Genomic DNA, 22,455 nt, shown 5'->3' on the forward strand with positions numbered 1-22,455 from the left:
CCCGGTGCTGAAGAAAAGATTCCCAGCCGCCCTAGGGGAGGGTCCAGAGAGACTTCCTGGGCATCACTGGGGCTGAGGCTTAAAGGATGGATCTGGGTAATTAGACAGAGAGGAGAGGGCACCCCAGGAAAAGCATCTTCAGGCAACTACAGAGAGTTCAATGGGACTGGAGCCCCCAGGGCAGGGATAGAGGGAAGCACAGCTGATTCTTGTGATTCGAGGTAGTTATGTTCTGTGAATGTGCCTCAAACCCAGAACTAATGAATACTGAACTATTTATCCTGGGGAAAGCACAGGTTAGGTTCTGTGAGCGTCTGGTCACAACGTTTTCATCAGCTGAAACACCATTTGTGTTACAGAGGTTTGTTTATCAACATCCTAGTAGAACACGCAGGTCTCATCAGCATTGAGATCCTGCCCTACCACATAACCCTTTTCCTGTATAGCACTCAGAAGGCGTTTTTACAATTCTCCCACAGCCTCCTGATCTGCAGAACCCGCCTCGCCTGCAGGTTTAACCTTTTTCACGTCATATCACCTTCTGGAACATGCGAGCCAGTCAGTGCTAGCTGAGAAGGGCTTGACATTTTCCTGACTTTGGCTTTCAGCCTCACAACACTTTTTTGTTTTAATCACACATTGTCTCACAAATCCACAAATTTAGCCGCTTTTCCATTTTTTCCACAGTTTTGTCACCTACTATAGATGCTACTTTAGCACTTTCTGGTGGGAAGAGGTGATTTGCCTCAATGTACCTGGCTGTTGCTTCATTAACACTGAACTTAATGCCAAAAGCACAGCAACTTACGCTGAAGGCAGCTCATCCAGCACAGGTACTGTCTCCACAGGCACATCGCAGCATCCTGCACTCAGAGACAGTAGACAGCACTTCAGCACCGTGCCTGGGGGCATTTTAAACAGCAAAATCACCAACAAAAGTACAAAAATGCAAAAGCATGGCTCTATATAGGGTGCAGAATGGACATTTGTTTACGGTTTGAGAGCTGGAACAAGGCGGCAGAGCATCGTCCTATACAGCCTCAGCTGAGATTTTGCACATCGAGTAATTCAAATGTTTCACCACTCTGCATGTCTGCATGTCTGCAAATGACCACAAAAGTGCTGCGAGTGCTGAGTTGGGGGTGTTGTTTTGGAAACTCTCGGGTGGGCCTAGTTAACCAGCTCCCCCAGGGGGGACTTTTCCCTTTTCCATCTGATGATGTTAAAGATGAGTATTCAGAAACATCAGCTGCTCAGTTTATTCTCACAGCACTCTTTTTTTAGACGGATAGCAGGACAGGCTGGTGGCACGGGCCGGACACAGTCAGGGGTTGGATAACCACCTGACCAGGAGGGTCCCCATCTAGAGACCATTCTCAGAGTTTGGAGGACTCATCTCCTTTCTTATACCTGTATTCAGTCTGGGTCAGTCACCAGGTATTTCTTTCACAGAGTTTAAGCTATTCCTCTAAGTGTCAGATTCGTTGTAAGATTTATGAGAGTTGCATCTGTGCTGAGGTGATCTCATCCCCTGGAAATCTAGGGCCAAGACTGGAAACGCCAGAGCCAGGCTGCATCACACTGCTATGTGACACATAGTGTCAGCCCTGTGAAATGTCTGAGTGGGCCTATGGCTATCATTGACCATACAGTCACAATATGTCCTTACAGTATCTTAAATGGAGTTATAAAAAGTCTTTAGTGGATAGTTGATTTCAAAAATATGGAATCCATGAATAATGGGGGTTAACTACATTTGCAAATCATTTATCTGAAAAGGAATGTATCCAGAACATAGAAATAACTCTTACAAGATCAATAAGAAGATAAATAACCTCATTTTTTAAATTTGGCAAAAGATTTGAACAGACACATTACCAAAGATAATATTTGAATGGCAAATAAGATGCTCAAAATCAATAGGGAAATGCAAATGAAAACCACAACAAGATAGGACTACATACTCAATAAAGTGGCTAAAATTAATTCGACTGACAACGTCAAGTATTTTTGAGGCTGTAGAACCCCTGGAAGCCTCACACATGCCGGTGGAAATTTAAAATGGTAAATGGTACAGCCACTCTGCAAAACAGTTTGCAATGTCTTACAAAACTAAACATAAACCTATTATGTGACTCAGAAACACTCCTAGGAATTTACATCAGAGAAATGAACATATGTAACCACACAATGACTTGTATATCAACGTTCATAGCAGCTTTATTCAAATAGCCAAAACTTGGAAATGAATGTTCTTCAACTGGCAAATGGGTAAACAAATTGTATATATTCATACAATGGAATACTACTCAGCAGTAAAAGGAGAAAACTGCTGATACACGCAGCAATGCGTGATGCATGATGAATCTCAGAAGCATTATGCTAAGTGATGGCAGCCAGACACAAAAGATTACATATGCCATGATCTCACTTTATGAAACTGTAAAAAATCAAAACTAAAATAACATAAAGTAGATCAGTGATTGCCAGAGGCCAGGGAGTGGAGGAAGAGAATGAGGGCAAAGCAGCAGAAGGAAATTTTCCGAGGTAGTGGGAAATACTCTATGTGTTGATTATGGCTGTGGCTACCCGACCATGTACATTTGCCAAATGGCACAAATTGTATGGCTTAAAACGTAACACCTCAATTGAGATGCTTAAAAACCAAAAATATTATGATGAGCAAAAGAAACCAAAATCAATACTAAAGCAAAACAAACAAAACAAAAAGACTTAAGCCTATAAAGCTTTATAGATTTATAAGAGAAAAACAAACAGCCACCCAATTTTGGAAGCTGGAAAGCAGATGGGCAAGTGGTAACTGACTTAGCAGACCCAAGAAAGCCATTCCCAAGTCAGCTCCAAGATAAACTGGAAAACAGCTTGATTCGCATTGCCTGAAGGATCAGATACTGGCAGATCCAGGCATCTCTTGTAGGGGTAAAAATGGGGTCCAAAACAGGAAGATTGGCACGAAGTCTATTTGAGAAGCAGTTTAACACCCAGATGTAGGGTTGCCAGATAATATAGGATACCCAGTTAAATCTGAATTTCAGATAAGGAATGAATAATTTTTTGAGTATAAGTGTGTCGCAAATATTGCATGAGGCACACTTATGTTAAACAATTACTTGTTATCTGAAATTTAAATGTAAGTGGGTGCCTGCATTTTGATTTGCTAAGTCTGTCGACCCTGCTCAGATGGCCTCTCCTACTTTGGCAGAAATGTGGAGATAATAAACCAGTGTTGTACAAGCACAGTTGAGTTTGAAGATACTGGACGGAAAACAAGAGGAATGATGGGAAGTTTCTCTAACTGATGTCTAGACCTTCAACAACTTCCCAGAGAACTGAGAGTGAGGCCTATTATCTCCAGGTTGAAGTCTGGAAGATTCTTCCCTGGGGAAGATGACCAGCTCAAGGCAAAAGACCTACAAATATTGACTTTGGAAGTTCTCCAATAAAATGACTCTATTAGGCCACCCTGCAGTGAAGACCATAGTTGACAAACTTCCCACGCACACAGAATTGTCAATCAGCTTCACAGGCTCTACTCTTACAAAGGAAGATAGCCTGGAGCACCAGATGTGTGAGCAGCCAATATGAAAGGCGCACACACACACACACACACACACACACACACACACACACACAGAGGAAACAAAGACAGAGTGAGAAGAAGAAAGTCTCAGTATTAGAGTTACAAGATAATCATGAGAGAATTTCCCAGAAAGTAGAGCCAAAAGATAAAGAGATAGAAAATAGGAAATGAAGAATAAGAAAATGAATGGCCCAATACACAGGTCAACCTCCAATCGTAGAGTCCCAGAAGAGGTGGATGTGAGAAAAATCGATGGGAGGAAATTTTTAACTGAGTGCCCAACTAGAAATTCTCTTTCTATGTCTGAAGGAAAGAAAGCAGACTGGGATCAACTGACCATCTTGGCACAGTGATAAGTGCACATGTTAAGAAAATTAGTCTGGGAATAGTGTGTAGGATGGAATTGGACAGGAAAGGCTTAGCACACTGTGACAATTAGTATTTGCTGAATGCGAAGACAACTGTTAAGCTTGTGGAAATAGGAGGTACAATACAATCATAATGGATACAGGTGTGAAGAGATGAAGATCTGGACTGGGGGTAAGCATAAAAATGGACAGGACTGGAAAAATCCTACAGGAAATTGAAAAACAAAATGATACTTCTTAGTGAACACAGAGAGTAAGAAGAATCAGAGGTCTTGTAGCCTGGCAGACAGCAGAGTCATGGAACTCCTGGAAATGGGGTTTGCAGCAGCGGCCAGGGAGGGCTGCCTTCTCAAAGCAATGATGATGAGTTCAATCTTGGATGCTCTGAGTTAATTGAAGGGAAAAAGAGGTCTGGCAGTGATTGAGGCACTCTTCAAATAGCGAACATGTAAAGCAGTCATGGAGGAGTGCTGATTCTCTCAAAGAAAAGAACATTCTCGAGTTATTTTTAATGGATAAAAATTACCTTTGAGCAAATGTAATGTGTTAATATAGATTAGGGCCATATCAGACAGATAAAGGAGAGAACAATTAACTTCAAAAGCAAAGCTAGACTTAGTGCCTGTACACTCAGGTAGGAAACGCTAAACTGCAATTTGTTCTGAGCTGAGACTATCAATATATTCAGCTTTAGCTGGCTGGGCGGTTATGGCAGCATTAGGGACCATTTCAAAGGCAGGAGTCATCCTAGAGAGCACACACCATACCTCAAGCTGTTTTGAGATACTGTTCAGGTTGGTGTGTGGCCACAGTGGGAAGGGAGTACAGCTCTGCAACACAGGGGATCTATAAATAAATCCAGAAAGTGAGATTCATTTGTCTGCGTCATTTCAGATGATCCCTCAGCCCACCCCAGGGGTAGAGGAGTTCAGAATTTCAGATGTGGGTGGGCTTCTACATGTCAGTGTGACCCTGATGGCACTGGGGGTCTGTTCTTTTTTGCCTAGTTGGTGTTTGGTGTTTGCTATGGTCTGAATGTCTGTGTTCCCCTGCAATTCTAATGTTGAAATCCTAACCCCTAACATGATTATATACAGAGGATAATCCCCTTTTTTCTTCCTTTTTTTTTGGAGATGGAGTCTTGCTCTGTCACTAAAGTTGGAGTGCAGTGGCGCAATCTTGGCTCACTGCAACCTCCGACTCTTGGGTTCAAGCAATTCTCCTGCTTCAGCCTCCAGAGTAGCTGGAACTACAGGCACGCGCCACCATGCCTGGTTAATTTTTGTATGTATTAGTAGAGATGGGTTTCACCATGTTGCCCAGGGTGGTCTTGAACTCCTGACCCCAGGCAATCTGCCTGCCTTAGCCTCCCAAAGTGCTAAGATTACAGGTGTGATCCACCACACCTGGCCAATCCCTTTCATTTGAGAGGTGATTAGATTATGAGGGCAGAGGCTTCATCAATGGGATTAGTGCTCTTACAAAATAGACCAAGGAAGCTCATTTGCCCTTCCACCATGTGAAGACACAGCTAGAAGGTGTGTCCACTATTGTTATAAGTAGATAGATAGGCATGAGCGGGAAAGGAGAGGGCTCTCCCCCGCCACCCACTAGGAATGCTGCGTGATGGTTCGACAATCATTGCATTGCCTCTTTAAAAACAATAATTGGGCAGTGCCAGGGAGAGGTCATTTCCTGATGATTCACATATGTTAACAAAAAAAAAATGTTAACTGAATGCAGACCCCAGGGAGAAGCAACTTCCTGGGCATGCACATTAAGACATAAAAATGGCAAAGTACGATGTTCCAGGTACGTGCCATCAGAAAAAGGAAGAAAGCCTCAGATGGGCAAGCGTCTAACTCCCTAAACGTGCTCCCTAATCAGCTTCTAGGAAGAGCAGCAGAGCTGTGGTAATGTATGCAACACGTTATTGACGATACACATGTTGATTCCAAGGAAATGCTGGGTAAGCATGACTCAGAGTCATTGCTGGGCATCTAAACTGTGCAAACTCAGTTCCTAAGGGTAAGGAGGGCACTGCACGTGCAGAAAGCCCAGCCTAAGGGAAGAATCATGGGAAAGAGGCCAGCCTATAAACTCCTAGGATCAAGGCTCAAGGCTCTGCTTTTTTCTCTCTTTGACCTTCAGGCGCCCACTTGGATCTCTTCCAAGGGTTCTTTCCTTCCTTTCCCGTTCTAGCGCCTTTTTAATAAACCTCCATTCCTGCTCTGAAACTTGCCTCAGCCTCTTTTCCTGCTTTATGCCCCTCAGTTGAATTCATTCTTCTGAGGAGGCCAGGGCTGAAGTTGCTGCAGATGCCTATGGATTCGCCAGCAGTAACTCGGGGTAACTTGGTCTCTTCTACCAGTAACACTATGAACCGGAAAATGGCCCTCATCAGACACCAAATCTGCCAGAGCCTCATCTTGGACCTTCCAGGCTCTGGAACCGTGAGAAGTAAATTTCTGTTGTTTATAAATTACCCAGTCTATGCTGTTTTGTTATAGCAGCCAGAAAAGACTAAGACAGTGTTAATTCTATTTTCTTTTGGTTTCGTAACTTTACAAGAACAGACTGAGAGAAGATTAATTTAGAAAACATCTCAATATCTATGTCGAGCCTTGATAGGTACTATATTCACACAGGGTTTCAGAGTTAAGTTTCTCATATGGTTTGGATCTGTGTCCCCAAACAAATCTCACACCAAATTGTAATCCCTGGTGTTGGAGGTGAGGCCTGGTAGAAGGTGACTGGATAATGGGGGCACAGTTCTCATGAATGGTTTAGCACCATCCCGCCTTGGTACTGCGTAGTGAGTGAGTTCTCACAAGATCTGGTTGTTTAAAAATATGTGGCACCTCCCCACTCGCTCTCTCTTGCTCCTGCTCCAGCCATGTAAGATGAGCCTGCTTCCCCTTCCGCCATGATTGTAAGATTCCTGAGGCCTCCCTAGAAGTAGAAGCTGCCTTATGTGCCTCCTGGACAGGCTGCAGAACCATGAGTCGATTAAACTTCCTTTTTTTTTTTTTTGAGGCAGAGTCTTGCTCTGTTGCCAGGCCAGAATGCTGTGGCGCAATTTCGGCTCATTGCAACCTCCACCTCGCGGGTTCAAACAATTCTCCTGCCTCAGCCTCCCGAGTAGCTGGCACTGCAGGTCCCTGCCACCATGCCCGGCTAATTTTTTGTATTTTTAGTAGAGACAGAGTTTCACTGTGTTAGCCAGGATGGTCTCGATCTCCTGACCTCGTGATCTGCCTGCCTCGGCCTCCCAAAGTGCTGGGATTACAGGTGTGAGCCACCGCGCCCGGCTGAGAAATTTTAATGGTACATGTGTTGCCTCATAATCAGTCAGGAAGAGAACTTAAGTTCAATCCTCTCAACCTACATCATGAGCTAAATAGAACATTGTCGGCTGGATGCAGTGGCTCATTCTGGTAATCCCAGCCTTTTGGGAGGCTGAGGCGGGTGGATCACCTGAGGTCAGGAGTTTGAGACCAGCCTGGCCAACATGGTAAAACCTTGTCTCTACTAAACATACAAAAATTAGCCGGGCGTGGTGGCAGGCTCCTATAATCCCACCTTCTCAGGAGACTGAGGCAGGAGAATTGCTTGAACATGGAAGGCAGAGGTTGCAGTGAGCCGAGATCAAGCGATTACACTTCTGGCTGAGTGACACAGTGAGACTCCGTCTCAGAAATGACAAATAAATTAAAAAAAATAATAATAAAGAGCACATTGCCAAAAGGTCTAAACTCTTCTAGAAGGGCATCATTTTGTTACGTCCTTTTTCACAGTTTGGAGTAAATTTTCATGGTTTGGAGTGAATTAAAAATTGATCCCTCATGATAGGCTCTATAGCAGATTCTACTACAAAGGCTATGTTTACATGACAGACTTTAAATTCTCTTGTGAAAGTGATGCTAAATAATAGAATTGCTCTAGATTACTTACTGACTAAACAAAGAAGTATCTATACAGCTGCTGGCATTTCTTGTTGTCTAAGAAGAAATACATCACATCAGGTATTACAGAGATTCAGTTGCAGAGGATTAACGAAGAGAATGCTTAAAGCGAGTAGACCATCTAGCTCATTCTTTGATCTGTTTGATTTTAGGTGGTTTGGTTTATGGGGACCTTAGCTAAGGAGCATACGCCAAACTCTTGGTATTATCCTCTGGATAGTCAAAATAGTAGTCTCCCTGGTGTGCTGTATTCCCTCAAAAGTTTTAAAGGTTTGCATGCCGCCATCTCTAGAATGTCAAGCAGTCTCTCTTCAACTGGAATATCAAGAGCTAAAAGAAATGTGTGACCCTGAGGGCACCCTAACCTACGAATGACGTGCTGAGACCAGAAACCCAAAATAATAATAATGGAGAGAGGCATTGAGGCCCTAAGTTTTGGTCACACTCTCACCTAAGTGAGAACCTGACCAAACAAAGGGAATTTTTAAACAAAGTTAAGGGAGGCCATTGTTTAGGATTAAGCTCACGCACTAGGCCCCAGCAGACCTGACCAAACCAAAATGGAGTCAGTTGTGCTAAACGCCACATAATCACACTAAGACTTTAAGGAAACACATAAATCCTAGAATAGACCAAGTTTTGTTTTTTTTCTCCTGTGAATAGGCCATTGCAGCACACAGAGGTACCCTCTACTCTAACCCTTACCAAAAAAAAAAAAAAAAAGTGACCTGAAGTCCTCTTTCCCATTTTACAAAATCCACTGTTAAACTATTTCCCAGTGGGTTTCAAGAGCAAATATGTACATTTATGATGGTAATAGTGCCATCAGTGACTAAAGTTTTGGTCATCTTCTCAATTTTGACCAAATTTTGAGAGAATGATCAAAAAGGGGGAATTGTTAAAACAAGTCTAGCCTAAAGCTGCCTTCTTACATATTTTAAGTTAAGCCTAAAGGTTTCTCTGAACCTAAAGGTACATCATGAACTATAGCCTAAAGGTACATCATGAACTATAACCTAAATGGAGGTGTAAACAAACTGTAACCTTCTCTTGTGCCAATCACCGAGTTTTGGCCAAAGATGGCCAACTGTTCAAACCATGTTCAAATAAGACAAACGCCAAGCTCTAACCGATCTGCCTGTTTCTGTACCTCATTTCCATTTTCTGTACACCACTTTCCTTTTTCTGTCCATAAATCTTCTTCCACCACATGGCTGCACTGGAGTCTCAGAGCCTACTCTTTCTCAGGAGGCTCCCCAATTTGTAAATCGTTCTTCACCCAGTTAAACTCTGTTAAATTTAATTCGCCTGAAGTTCTTCTTTGAACATTATTACACTTGTCTTTAAGTCTTTTCTTGATTGCTTTTATGAAAGGAAAATAAAAACCTGGGGCCCCAATTCACTCTGCCAAAAAAAAAAAAAATTAATTGAAAGCTGAGTCATGGAAGAAGCTACCTTTCCTTTTCTTCCTAAGCAGACAGCTACAGATAAAAGATTAAATATCTCCACAGGTTTCTTAGTGGTGGCAAAACCTACTGGGTCAATAGCAACCTTAATTCTTGCCTCCTCAGAAGAAAGAATTTGGCTGAGGGGCATAAGGCAAAGTGAAAGATCGAGGCAAGTTTTAGAGCAGGAGTGAAAGTTTATTTAAAAGCTTTAGAGCAGGCCGGGTGTGGTGGCTCACGTCTGTAACCCCAGCACTTTGGGATGCTGAGACAGGTGGCTCACCTGAGGTCAGGAGTTCGAGACCATCCTGGCCAACATGGTGAAACCCCATCTCTACTAAAAATACAAAAATTAGCCAGGTGTGGTGGTGTGTGCCTGTAGTCCCAGCTACTTGGGAGGCTGAGACACAAGAATCGCTTGAACCTGGGTGGCAGAGGTTGCAGTGAGCCGAGATCACGCCACTGCACTCCAGCCTGGATGATGGAGCAAGACTCCGTTTCAAAAAAATAAATAAAAGCTTTAGAGCAGGAATGAAAGGAATTAAAGTACACTTGGAAAAGGGCCTAGTGGGTGACTTGAGGGATCAAGTGTGTAGTCTGACCTTTGACTTAGGGTCTTATACGTTGGCATGCTTCCGGGACTGCATTACTTCTCCCTGATCCTTTCCTTGGGGTGGGCTGTCCACATGTACAGTGGCCTGCTAGGCCTTGGCGGGGGGGGGGCACACGCACAGTGTGTTTACTGAAGTTGTATGCATGCTCTTGAGGTGTCCTTCCCTTACCAGTCAAGCGTTCCTAGAGGAAGGTCATGCACCAGTTAAACATCACCATTTTGCCTTTTAGTGTGCATGTGTGAGCCCACTCGCCCAACTCCCGAGATCTGATCAGGAAGCTGCTCATCACCAGTTTCAGGTGTTTTCTGTCTATTGGGAGGCTGCCTTTCCCTGGCGCTGGCTGCAACCAATTATTATTTTAAAGAAACAGTGTAACAACCCCCTGACCATCACCTGATGGTCACCTGACATTCCTGGTGGTAGTGGTGGTGGTGGTGGGGCTTCTCCTGCCCTGCTCATGTCTAACTAGCTCCCTACTGTAACATTTTGATAGATATTAAGAGGTTCATTAGCTACTGAGGCATTCCCCTGCCTCTCCATCTCTAGAACTCACAATGTCTGCTTTATGTTGAGAGCAAGGCCATCATTGTCAGTTGCTCAACCAAAACAGAAACTGGCTAACCTGCTCTTAAGTGAAGTTCCCTAATGAATCAATCACCGCAATGATTGCCCCTGGGACCTCTTCTCACACCTTTTATTCCCCGAGGACATGCCCCCCACTTTCACAGAAGGTCTCTCCCCCACCTATTTTGGATAAAGTTCCCTCTAGACTCATTACTCTATACATGCGAGCCTGTTTGCTTTCCCTCTTTCAGGAATTTCTTAGTTTCTAGCAAGCTGATGGCACTCTTTCTCACTTTCCAGTGCACTGATAGGTTATTAAAGTATAACTTTTTTTCTTCAGCCATTCCAAGAAATTTTGGTTGATAAGGAAGGTAGATATCATCATTTGTAAATTCCCTTACTTATATAGAAAACAATTTAGAATGTTGTAGATCCTTGGGATCACCACTAAGAATATTGATTATAGAGACGGGTGCACTCTGCAGTAAATCAGGTGGTGCCATTATGAAGTTCTGTTAAAAATAACAAGTTCCACAAAACCAAACACTGCGTGTTCTCACTTATAAGTGGAAGCTGAATGATGCGAACACATAGACACATCGGGGGAACAACACACATTGGGGCCTGTCAAAGGGTTGGAGGTAGGAGGAGGGAGCGCACTAAGAAGAATAGCTGATGAGTGCTGGGCTTAACACCTAGGTAATGGGATGATTTGTGCAGCAAACCACCATGGCACATGTTTACCTGTATAACAAACCTGCACATCCTCCACATGTACGCCTGAACTTAAAATAAAAGTTTGAAAAAAAAGTTTCATAGGAGCTGTACTGGCATTTGTTTTTAATGGACAAGGTTTCTTTGTATCATTTGACTTTAATATTTTCCAGGATAAATCTATCTATTCCCTGTCAACATGCTACAGAATATAGATAGTCACCAACTTACGATGTTTGACTTATGATTTTTTTCACTTTATGATGGGTTTATCGGGGTATTAATTGCAGGTTTTTTGTTTTTTTTCTCACTTTTAAAAATGTTTTTCTTAATGCAGTTTTGACTTACCATATTTCAACTTACGGTAGATTTATTGGGACAAACGCCATAGTAAGCTGTTGAAGCATATGGGCTGACAACAAAGAATTTGTCCAAATGCTTAAGCAGATTTCAGTTATCTTTTGAGAGAGAGAAAACAAAACAAAACAAAACTCATTCTAACTGCATTAGCCACACACATATTAAAGTATTTTGTGTCATCAAGACTATAATCCAATGTCTTAAAACATGTGCAATATAACAAATTTACCTTTTCTCATATGGTACCTAAAGCATTTTCTCTTCTAATTAGCATAAATTAATACCTGTTGACTTAGGGTAGCCATATAATTTATCATCCAAATGAGAACACTCTGAGAATAAAAGTAGGTGCTATTGATAATCACTCTTAGAATACAGCCATAAACCAGGACGGTGTCAGACAAACCAGGACGTGTGGTCACCCTAAACATGACCCAGCACCTTTGAAACACCTGATAAGAACAGTCTAATGTGTATGTTACATGCTCATTTCTCTCTGTGCTCTTTCCACCAGTGTAATTAGATAGATTAATGAAGAGCAAACATTTTGCACAGGGCCAAGTCAGAAAACATGAAAATGTCCTTCCACTTAGTAGTCCTATCGAATCTCATGCGGGGCAGGGGGATACTTTTACAATTGGAATTATCTATTTAAATAAAAGAATGTCAAATGTGAAAGTTGGCACTATCTTTTTAGCCAGATTTGAGGACTGTATCCTGGAGGCAGCTTTCTTGTTTTCCATTGCTTTCTATTCATACAAGAGTTTAGAGTTCTTGTGCATTATCTCATTGCTTCCTTGAAATAAATTAATCAAGGTAAGTGTTATGACATTTCCAATCTACTGAACAGGAAAAACAATAAGCAGAGAAGTCAGACTTTTTATAATTCGATGGAAAAACATACTTGATTGCTGTGCATGTTTTTACTTACCTAATTTTTTAGTAAAATAAATTTTTATGTCAATTGGTTCTTTGTATTTTGTGAATTGCCTATTAATGTCCTTTCCCATGTGTGTGTTAATTTTTCCTATACTTTTCTCTGATGTTTAATTTTTTTATCGGAGTAAGAAATATATCTAATTTCAAAAGCCCAATAGTACTCTAATGACTGTAAGAAAAATATCAATCCCTGTTTTACTCTTCCTTTCCCAACTCCATTTTCACTTCCTAGAGGCAACCCTTTCAGCATTTTTAGCTGTTTCTTTTTTTTTCTTTTCTTTTCTTTCTTTTTTTTTTTTTTTTTGAGACAGAGTTCGCTCTGTCACCCAGGCTGGAGTGTAGTGGTGCGATCTCGGCTCACTGCAACCTCCGCCTTCCGGGTTCAAGTGATTCTCCCGCCTTAGTCTCCCGAGTAGCTGGGATTACAGGCTCCTGCCACCACGCGTAATTTTTTATATTTTTAGTAGAGATGGGGTTTCACCATGTTGGCCAGGCTGGTCTCAAACTCCTGACATCAGGTGATCCACCTGCCTCAGCCTCCCAAAGTGCTGGGATTACAGGCATAAGCCACCATGCCTGGCCATTTTTAGCTGTTTCTTCTGAAATTTACCTCCATATTTCTAACTAATATTCTTTAATTTCCATTTCTTGCTTATTTTAAATATTATATGCTGACTTCTGATGAAGCATAAGAATTTAGTACTCTTATAAAACATCACACACCTTACCTACATACAAGAACTCTTCTAGTACAGTTGTATCCCAATTCTTGATTAAATTGATATCTAATACTTATATTGTTATGACTATATAAACACTGAGGACTATGCTCTTTTTTTATCTTGCCCAAATTCCTATCTAAGGGGTCTGGGGAGTCATGCCCTACAAACCATAAATTCTCAGCAGTGGGGTTTATTTAACTCCATATATATACCATGCCTTACTTTCCAACCTGACTCTGGCATAACATTAGGAGACAAGAAAGAAAATAAAAATATTTTACCCCAAAACATGTTTCTTTGCCATATCTCAAAATGGCCCTACAAAGCTGTCCTTCCTGAGGGAAAATCTGCATCTGTAAAGAATCTCCGTGGGCACGGTGGCTCACGCCTATGATCCCAGCCCTGTGGGAGGTGGAGGCGGGTGGATCACCTGAGTTCAGGAATTTGAGACCAGCCTGGCCAACATGGTGAAACCCCGTCTCTACTAAAAATACAAAAATTAGCCAGGCATAGTGGTGCATGTCTGTAATCCCAGCTACTCAGGAGGCTGAGGCAAGAGGATCACTTGAACCCAGAAGGTGGAGGCTGCAGTGAGCCAAGATCAAGCCGTTGCACTCCAGCCTGGGCGACAACAGCGAAACTGTGTCTAAAAAAAAAAAAAAGAAAAGAAAAGAAAAAAATAGCACCTTTTAAAGATCTGAACAGGAAACATTTGCCATCTATTGTCTCTAAGGGCAGCCACTATAAGACTTCAAAAGAACCTTAGTCTCCAAAGTCTTATCTTAACCTGGACATTTCCTTTCTATGGATCCCAGGTCTTTAACAAACTCAGCCAATTGTCAACCAGAAAATGTTTAAATTTAACTATAGCCTGGACACCCCCACTCCAGCTTTGAGTTGTCCCGCCTTTCTGGACCAAACCAACATATTTATTGAATGTATTTGATTGATGTCTCATGCCTCCCTAAAATGTGTAAAACCAAGCTGCTCTCCAACCACCTTGGGCACATGTTCTCAGGGTCTCCTGAGGGCTGTCACAGGCCATGGTCACTCATATTTGGCTCAGAATAAATCTCTTCAAATATTGTACAGTTTGACTCTTTTTGTTGACAGTACCGTTCACTGATGAGCTACATAATATAGTATGGTTCTATTTCCCTTTCTTGTACAACATTGGTTTTTTCCAGGAGTTAAAAATTATCTCATTTTTTCATTTGCTTCATTTTCTAGGTACTCTTACTAATGTTTCCTAAACTCTCTGATAGAGCTGAAGAACTCCTCTTAATGTGGTGGAAGTCATCAGGTCCACTGATCCCACATGTTTGTTTCCCTGGGCCACATCGCCCCAACAGCTTTTTTTTGAGACGGAGTCTTGCTCTGTCCCAGGCCAGAGCTCAGTAGCGCAATCTTGGCTCACTGCAAGCTCCGCCTCCCAGGTTCAGGTGATTCACCTGCCTCAGCCTTCCAAGTAGCTGGGATTACAGGTGCGTGCCACCACGCCTGGCTAATTTTTTTGTATTTTTAGTAGAAACAGGGTTTCACCATGTTGGCCAGGCTGGTCTCGAACTCCTGACCTCGTGATCCGCCAGCCTCAGCCTCCCAAAATGCTGGGATTACAGGTGTGAGCCACTGTGCCCGGCCTTCCCCAACAGCTTTCCATCCTACTGCCCAGCCTTGCCTGGTCCTCAGGCCCATTGCACAACTTCCATACTGGAAATTCACTCAACCATCATCCTGTGAATTCTCTTCTCTCCTGTATTGGCTTCCTTGTTTTCCAAATCCCTTAGGTTCCTTAGGTTCTTAGGCTCATTTCCTAATTTTAATGTTGCATATCCTTCAATTGCTTCATGAGGGAAGTAGACATAAGATCCTGAAACTTTTCATGTCTGTAAATGTCTTTGTTTTACCCTCACCATTGACTAAGCTGGATACAGAATTCTGTCTTAGAAATCAATTTCCCTCAGAATTATAAAGGCTTGGCTTCATTTTCATCTGGCTTAAGTTACTGTTGATACATTCAATGCCATGCTGACTTCTCATTCTCTGTATACAATCTTTTATTCTCTCTGGAAGCTTTTAGAATCTTGTATCAGTCAGTATACTACAAAATAAAAAGAAGTCATTTTATGTATTCTGTCATCTTCTTTCTTTTAAGAGACAGGATCTTACTACTTTGCCCAAGCTGGTCTTGAACTCCTGGACTCACGTGATCCTCCTGCCTCAGCCTCCTAAGTAGCTAGGACTACAGGTGTTCAACACCATACTCTGCCTACACATTCTGTAGATAAGGAAATTAATATAAAATTAGGATCTTTCATGACTATTGGAAGAGCTGAAGGAGTAAAGGTCACTGGATCTGTCACCAAAAATCAGAGAAATCTATGCTAAACATCTCAGTCTGAATCATTGAGGAGAGGTGATTCTCAAAACCTTACCGAAATTCTCAGGAATCTCTGAGAAGCTTCCACCAACTATCCTCTCAAGAGTTTGCCAGGAAGCCACTGTGAAGCTCTTGCCTACCTGCACATTTCGCTGCAACTGATTCACTTCCATCTTCCAAATCTCATACGAGTTTCTCTCACAAGCATACTCTAACCAAAAACCACATAGAAAAGGAAACCATTCTGGAAAATGTAGCTCTCAGCCTTAAAAATGAGTGAGAGTTGTGCTAACACCAGATAATCCAGCAGAGTCTACTCCTTCATCAGCTCGGCATCCATACACCCTATTTTTAATCTTTAACTTCCAAATAAAGATATTAGCAACATTATGCTTTTACATTATATGATTCAATGATTCTTCATACAACCAAACCTAAAAGAAGAAACCCAGAGTTCCACTTTATCCATCTGTGAATAAATGTTTATCTTCTGATTCACAATCTTATCTTGCTATCCTATAACTTAAAACTGGACCATATGAGTAACCATGATTCGTACACTGATACTATTAGAGGGTATTGGAATGGGAGAGAAAAAAAAGAAAAATATCAGTTTATATATACAAATGTCCATATCTAAGCAATATAGAAAATATCTCTAATGACTAGAGTACTTGTTTCTGGAACTGGTCACATGGCTGTAATTGGTATGTGTAATTCCCTTCTCCCACCACTCATTTCCTATCACACTGGTCCCCAGCAAGCACCTCAGCCAGTTTTTTTGCTTTTTTTTTTTTTTTTTTTTTGAGACAGAGCCTTGCTCTGTCGCCCAGGCTGGAGTGCAGTGGCGTGATCTCAGCTCACTGCAACCTCTGCCTCCTGGGTTCAAGTGATTCTCCTTCCTCAGCTTCTGGAGTAGCTGGGATTACAGGTGCCCACCACCATGCCTGGATAATTTTTTTGGTAGTTTTAGTAGAGACGGGGTTTCATCATGTTGGCCAGGCTGGTTTGGAACCCCTGATCTCAAGTGATCCGCCCACCTTGGCCTCCCAAAGTGCTGGGATTACAGGTGTGAGCCACAGTGCCCAGCCCAGTCAGTTTTTTAATTTGTTTTTTGGTCTAGTATGATGACCTAAATCTTTATTCTTGAAGTTTCTGTGCGACATTGTTCTGCTTGTTCTGGTTGCTATAGTTTTCCCTAACTTTTACTACAGAGCATGGGAGTGCCAGGAGATTACCAGGAGGATCTCCTGGAGCCCAGGTACTCCTTGCCTCCATTGTGCAGTAGCCAACCAATTTACCCTTGATAATCAAGATCAGTTGTCCCATCTAGCACAGAAAACATTTGTCTGACAAAGTGACCAGATGACAGTCTCAGATTCCTGTTAAATGGACCCACTGTTGTGTTCCCTGGTGGAAGTATTCCTGCCCTGGAAACCCAGACCTCTAAACTAGCAGAGTTTAATGTTGTGGGGATAAAAAATCCAAAACTTTGGTAGATCATTAGATGTACAGTAAAAGACACTACTCCCATTTGCATTCCTTGATTTTTAAAACTTCGTATCTTTGCTGTGGGGGAAACTACATCATAAATTAGTCACTGATTCGGAGTATGTTCTGCATCTCATCGGGTACTAAATCAGCTCCACAAAGTTATTTTATCAACTGGCACCATAACTGAATCTTCAAAAGCCCATTCTGCCACTCTATCAAGCCAAACTTCAGGATGATGGCAAACATGGTAAGACCAGTGAATTCCAAATAAAGGCATTCACAACATCATGCTTTCGTGAGCACACTGCTGCACTTCATTTGCTGTGAAATCAGTTCCTTGTCAGAAGCAAAGCTAGGAAGAGTGCCACTATCATACATTAGGTATTCTGTAAGTAAGTCCAGAGATGACCATTTTGGAGGAACCACTGTGGACAGGGAGGGCAATCCATCCATCTCCAGTGAGAACAAAGCAGTGCTTCTGGCAAGATGGAAATGGTCCACGTTACTTAAACTGTTGATTCCCCCAAATAACAGTGCCACATCATGGGCTCAATGTTTGTCTCTGCTGTTGGCAGGCTGGGCACCCTGCAGGAGCCATTTGCAAATCAGACTTTCACCGAGCCTAAGCTCAGCTCCATCCCTGCCACTTTGGGAACAGAATTGTGGGAAGTATAGTTCCCAACCTCAGAAGAACGGTGGTGTCATCAGGTTGACAAGAGGCAATCCAGCACAGATGTTCTCCTTGCCTCTCAGTGTTCTGAAAGGTCATTCCGGTGTGCTGGGCCTTTCTGCATCACTGCAATGGGCACTCGGGAAGCCCTTTCTGTACAAAAGCACATGTTCTCAAGTTCGTGTAGATTTTTATTATTTTAGTTTCTTCTCCTTTGTTTACTCTGTTCTCTCTGGAATTCCCAATATCATGCACCTCTGAGTTGATTCTCTAATTTTCTTATCTTTTCCCTTCCCTTCTCTCCTTCTGTCCTCCACACTTGCCTTTTTTGTTCTTTCTGGGATATGTTATTGACTTTATCTTCCAAAGTATCTGTTTATTTATTTGAAGATTTTTAAAGCTTTTTATTTTGAAATAATTATAGATTCACAGGAAATATTATTTCAAAATTCAAAAAAAGGTACTGGGATGTCTCATGCACCCCTCCCCCAGACTCCCTCGCTGTTAACATCCTGAACGACTATAGCATAATATCGAAACTGAAAAATTGAAATTGGTGGTGGCGGTGGCACGGTGGCAGGGGCGGCTGCAGCAGCCGTAGAAGAGGTCAGCTCAGCCGGCCAGTTTGAGGAGCTGCTGCGCCTCAAAGCCAAGTCCCTCCTTGTGGTCCACAATGTGCACAGATGAACGAAGTTACGGCAGAGTTAGCTAAAGAACACCCTCAAGTTTCATTTGTGAAGTTGGAAGCTGAAGGTGTTCCTGAAGTATCTGAAAAATATGAAATTGGCTCTGTTCCCACTTTTCTGTTTTTCAATAATTCTCAGAAAATTGACCGATTAGATGGTGCACACATCCCAGAGTTGACCAGAAAAGCTCAGCGACATCTAGTGGCTCCTTCCCACCCAGCACTGATGAACATCTTAAAGACCAAAAAGCTCAGCGACATGCGTCTAGCGGCTCCTTCCCACCCAGCACTGATGAACATCTTAAAGATCTCAACCTTCGCTTACAGAAACTGACTCATGCTGCCCCCTGCATGCTGTTTATGAAAGGAACTCCTCAAGAACCACTCTGTGGTTTCAGCAAGCAGATGGTGGAAATTCTTCACAAACATAATATTTAGTTTAGCAGTTTTGATGTCTTCTGAGATCAAGAGGTTCGACAGGGGCTCAAAGCCTATTCCAATTGGCCTACCTATCCTCAGCTCTACGTTTCTGGAGAGCTCATAGGAGGACTTGATATAATTAAGGAGCTACACGCATCTGAAGAACTAGAAACAACTTGTCCCAAAGCTCCCAAATTAGAGGAAAGGCTCAAAGTGCTGACAAATGAAGCTTCTATGATGCTCTTTATGAAAGGAAACAAACAGGAAGCAAAATGTGGATTCAGGAAACAAATTCTGGAAATACTAAATAGTACTGGTGGTGAATATGAAACATTCGATATATTGGATGAAGGAGTTCGGCAAGGATTAAAAGATTACTCAAATTGGCCAACATATCCTCAGCTGTATGTGAAAGGGGAGCTGGTGGGAGGATTGGATATTGTGAAGGAGCTGAAAGACAATGGTGAATTGCTGCCTATACTGAGAGGAGAAAATTAATAAATCTTAAACTTGGTGCCCAACTATTGCAAGAAATACTTAATTACATTGGGAGCAGTTCATGATTTAGTCCTCAGAAATGGGCTAGGAATAGAAAAATCCTGCTTACTCAGTTACATGTTTTTTGTATTTCACAATGTCGTGCTAAATAAAAGTATGTTACATGTTTTCCCACTAAAAATAGAATGCAATAAACATCTTCAAATTATTAACAATAACTGTATAAAAAAGTGTATCTTTACAGCAATATTAAACATACAGCTACTAGAAAAAACTGAAATTGGTACAATCTACAGAGCTCATTCAGATTTCACAAGTTACACATGCCCGTGTGTGTTTGTGTGTGTGTTTGGCGTTAACTTTTGCAATTTTATCACTTGTGTTGTCTTGGATAGCCACCATCACAATCAAGATACACAACAGTACCATAGCCGTAAGAGTCCCGCATGTTACCACTTTATGAACATACCTATTCCCTCTTCCCCATTCCTAATCCCTGACAACCAGTAATCTGTTCTCCATTTCAAAAATGATGTTTCATCAATGTTGCATAGATGAAATCACACAACATGCTTAAGATTGGCTTTTGTTCACTCAGCATAATTTCTTCTAAGCTATGTGTGTGTTGTTTTTCTGTTTTTACTGTTAGTAGTATTTCCACAGTATAAATGTACTACAATTTGTTTAATCATTCACTCATTACAGAACATTTGGGTTGTTTCCAGTTTGGAACTATTATAAATAAAACTGCTATGAACATTTGCATATCTATTTATTTATCTTAGTTTCTACTCTATTATTTATTTATAAAAGTTCTTTCTTGTTCTCTCATTGTTTATTTTCTATAGCACCTTCTTCTTGTTTTATAGGTTTAATATCTTTCCTTATCTTTGCAGATTTTAATTTTAAAACAAATGTTTTCTTTTTTTTCTTTTTTGGAGACAGGATCTCGCTCTGCTGCCTAGGCTGGAGTGCAGTGGCTTGATTGCGGTTCACTGCAACTCCGCCTCCTGGGTTCAACTGATCCTCCTACCTCAGCCTCCCTAGCAGCTGGGACTACAGATGCATGCCACCACACCTAGCTAATTTTTGTATTTTTTAGTAGAGATGGGGTTTCACCAGGTTGGCCAGGCTGGTCTTGAACTTCTGACCTCAGGTGATCACCCATTTTGGCCTCCCAAAGTGCTGGGATTACAGGTGTGAGCCACTGCGCCCGGCTTTTAAAACAAATGTTTTCTTCTATTCGTTGCATTGTCTCTGTTACCTATGAGTTCCTCTGCTTCTGATTAAGAGTCTGTTCTTCATGTGAACACTTTCCTCAAATATCTGATGAATCTTGCTTATGCATTTATATTTAAGAGTGAGGCACTATAGAGTTTATTCCTCACCAGTGAGGCTAGCTTCACTGGTGAGGAAATTGGGCAGTTTAGTAGTCAGGGTAAATTAGGCTATGTTGTGGTAACAAACAACCCCCAAATCTCAGTGGCTTAGCATAATAAGGGTTTATTTCTCACTAATGTCACAGTCCAATGTGGCCTCCACAGAGGTGGAAGAAAGAGCATGAATGATTGTTTAAAGCCTGAGACACCAGCTCATTCACTATGGAATCTCTCAGAGCAGAAAGCCCCAGTAGAAATTATTAATATGGATAAATAAAAAAATCACAGCAAACACATGTCATCATTGGAAGCTATGGAAATAACTATGAGAAGACATAACCCAAAAACATTTAAAGTATTTACGTCTGTGGAGCTGTGAATACTGGCAGGGAAGATTGGGGCCTTTCTGTACTGATAGATATTTCTTAAATCCTTGATTATATGTTAATTTTATTAAAGGAATACATAAATTTGAAATTAAAAACAAGGATAAGATGAGCATCCACCTGAGTTGCCCATGTCTGAGGAAAAGCACTGTTGAAGATGTCATCCACTGTATCAGGAAATCAGTGTTTCCTATCCAAATCACCAAATGCTAAATCCCTCCTACCGAGTCCTGTATTAGTCTGTTCTCACACTGCTGTAAAAAACTGCCCAACACTGGGTAATTGGAAAGGAAAGAGGTTTATTTGGCTCACAGTTCTGCATGGAGGCCTCAGGAAACTTACAGTTATGGCACAAGGAGAAGCAAATATGTCCTTCTTCACATGGCATCAGGAGAGAAAAGTGCCAGCAGAAGAAATGCCAGACACGTACAAAACCAAAGATCTCATGAGACTCACTCACTATCACAAGAACAGCATGGGGGAACTGCCCCCACGATCTAATCACCTCCCATGAGGTCTCTCCCCCAACACGTGGGGATTCCAATTCCAATTCCAATTCCAATTCAAGATGAGATTTGGGTGGGGTCACAGAGCCAGACCATATCAAGTCCTAAGGAAATTTGTTTTTGAAGAATGGGCATGTTGTTTTTTGTCACATGATGAAAACTTTGTTCCACAGTGTATTTTCTTTTTGCCTTGTTAAAAAACTGACATGTTAAATGAGCACTCAGTCATGAGAAACAGCTTCTCTCAGGTGCCTGGTAACATTTCCTGTCTCAGCTTTTCTCTATGCTTTCACTCATGTGTTCCTTAGTTGTTTTACCTTATACGGTTAAATTGCACAGTCTGTTGCATTATTTGTCTTTAGGAATTGGCTATGTGTTCTGGATGTTAATCTTGTATCTGTTACATATGATGCAAATATTTTCTCCAAGTTTATTGTCTTTTAACTTTAAGGCACAAGAAAGGAGATGAAATAAACTGCCTAAGATCACAGAGCTACTCAGGGACAGAGCCAGGACTCGATCTTGTCAAATGCTCTTTGATTTATACTCCATTTTCCTACTGCAAAGTATTCACATATAAATTATCTTATTAAAAAACCCACAGGATTTGCATTCTATCATAAAGACACATGCACTTGTCTGTTTACTGCAGCACTATTCATAACAGCAAAGACATGGAATCAACCTAATGCCCATCAACAGTAGACTGGATAAAGAAAATGTAGTATATATACCATGGAATACT

At 41.7% G+C, this 22,455-nt stretch overlaps 1 pseudogene; it reads left to right on the forward strand.

Annotated features, from left to right (window-relative positions):
- Nucleotides 1-227: 227 nt before the first annotated feature.
- On the forward strand, nt 228-21,254 carry LOC117980781 (glutaredoxin-3-like; annotated as a pseudogene).
- The last annotated feature ends 1,201 nt before the right edge of the window (nt 21,255-22,455 follow it).

The sequence above is a fragment of the Pan paniscus genome, chromosome 5, assembly GCF_029289425.2.
Source record: "Pan paniscus chromosome 5, NHGRI_mPanPan1-v2.0_pri, whole genome shotgun sequence".
Classification (NCBI taxonomy): domain Eukaryota; kingdom Metazoa; phylum Chordata; class Mammalia; order Primates; family Hominidae; genus Pan; species Pan paniscus.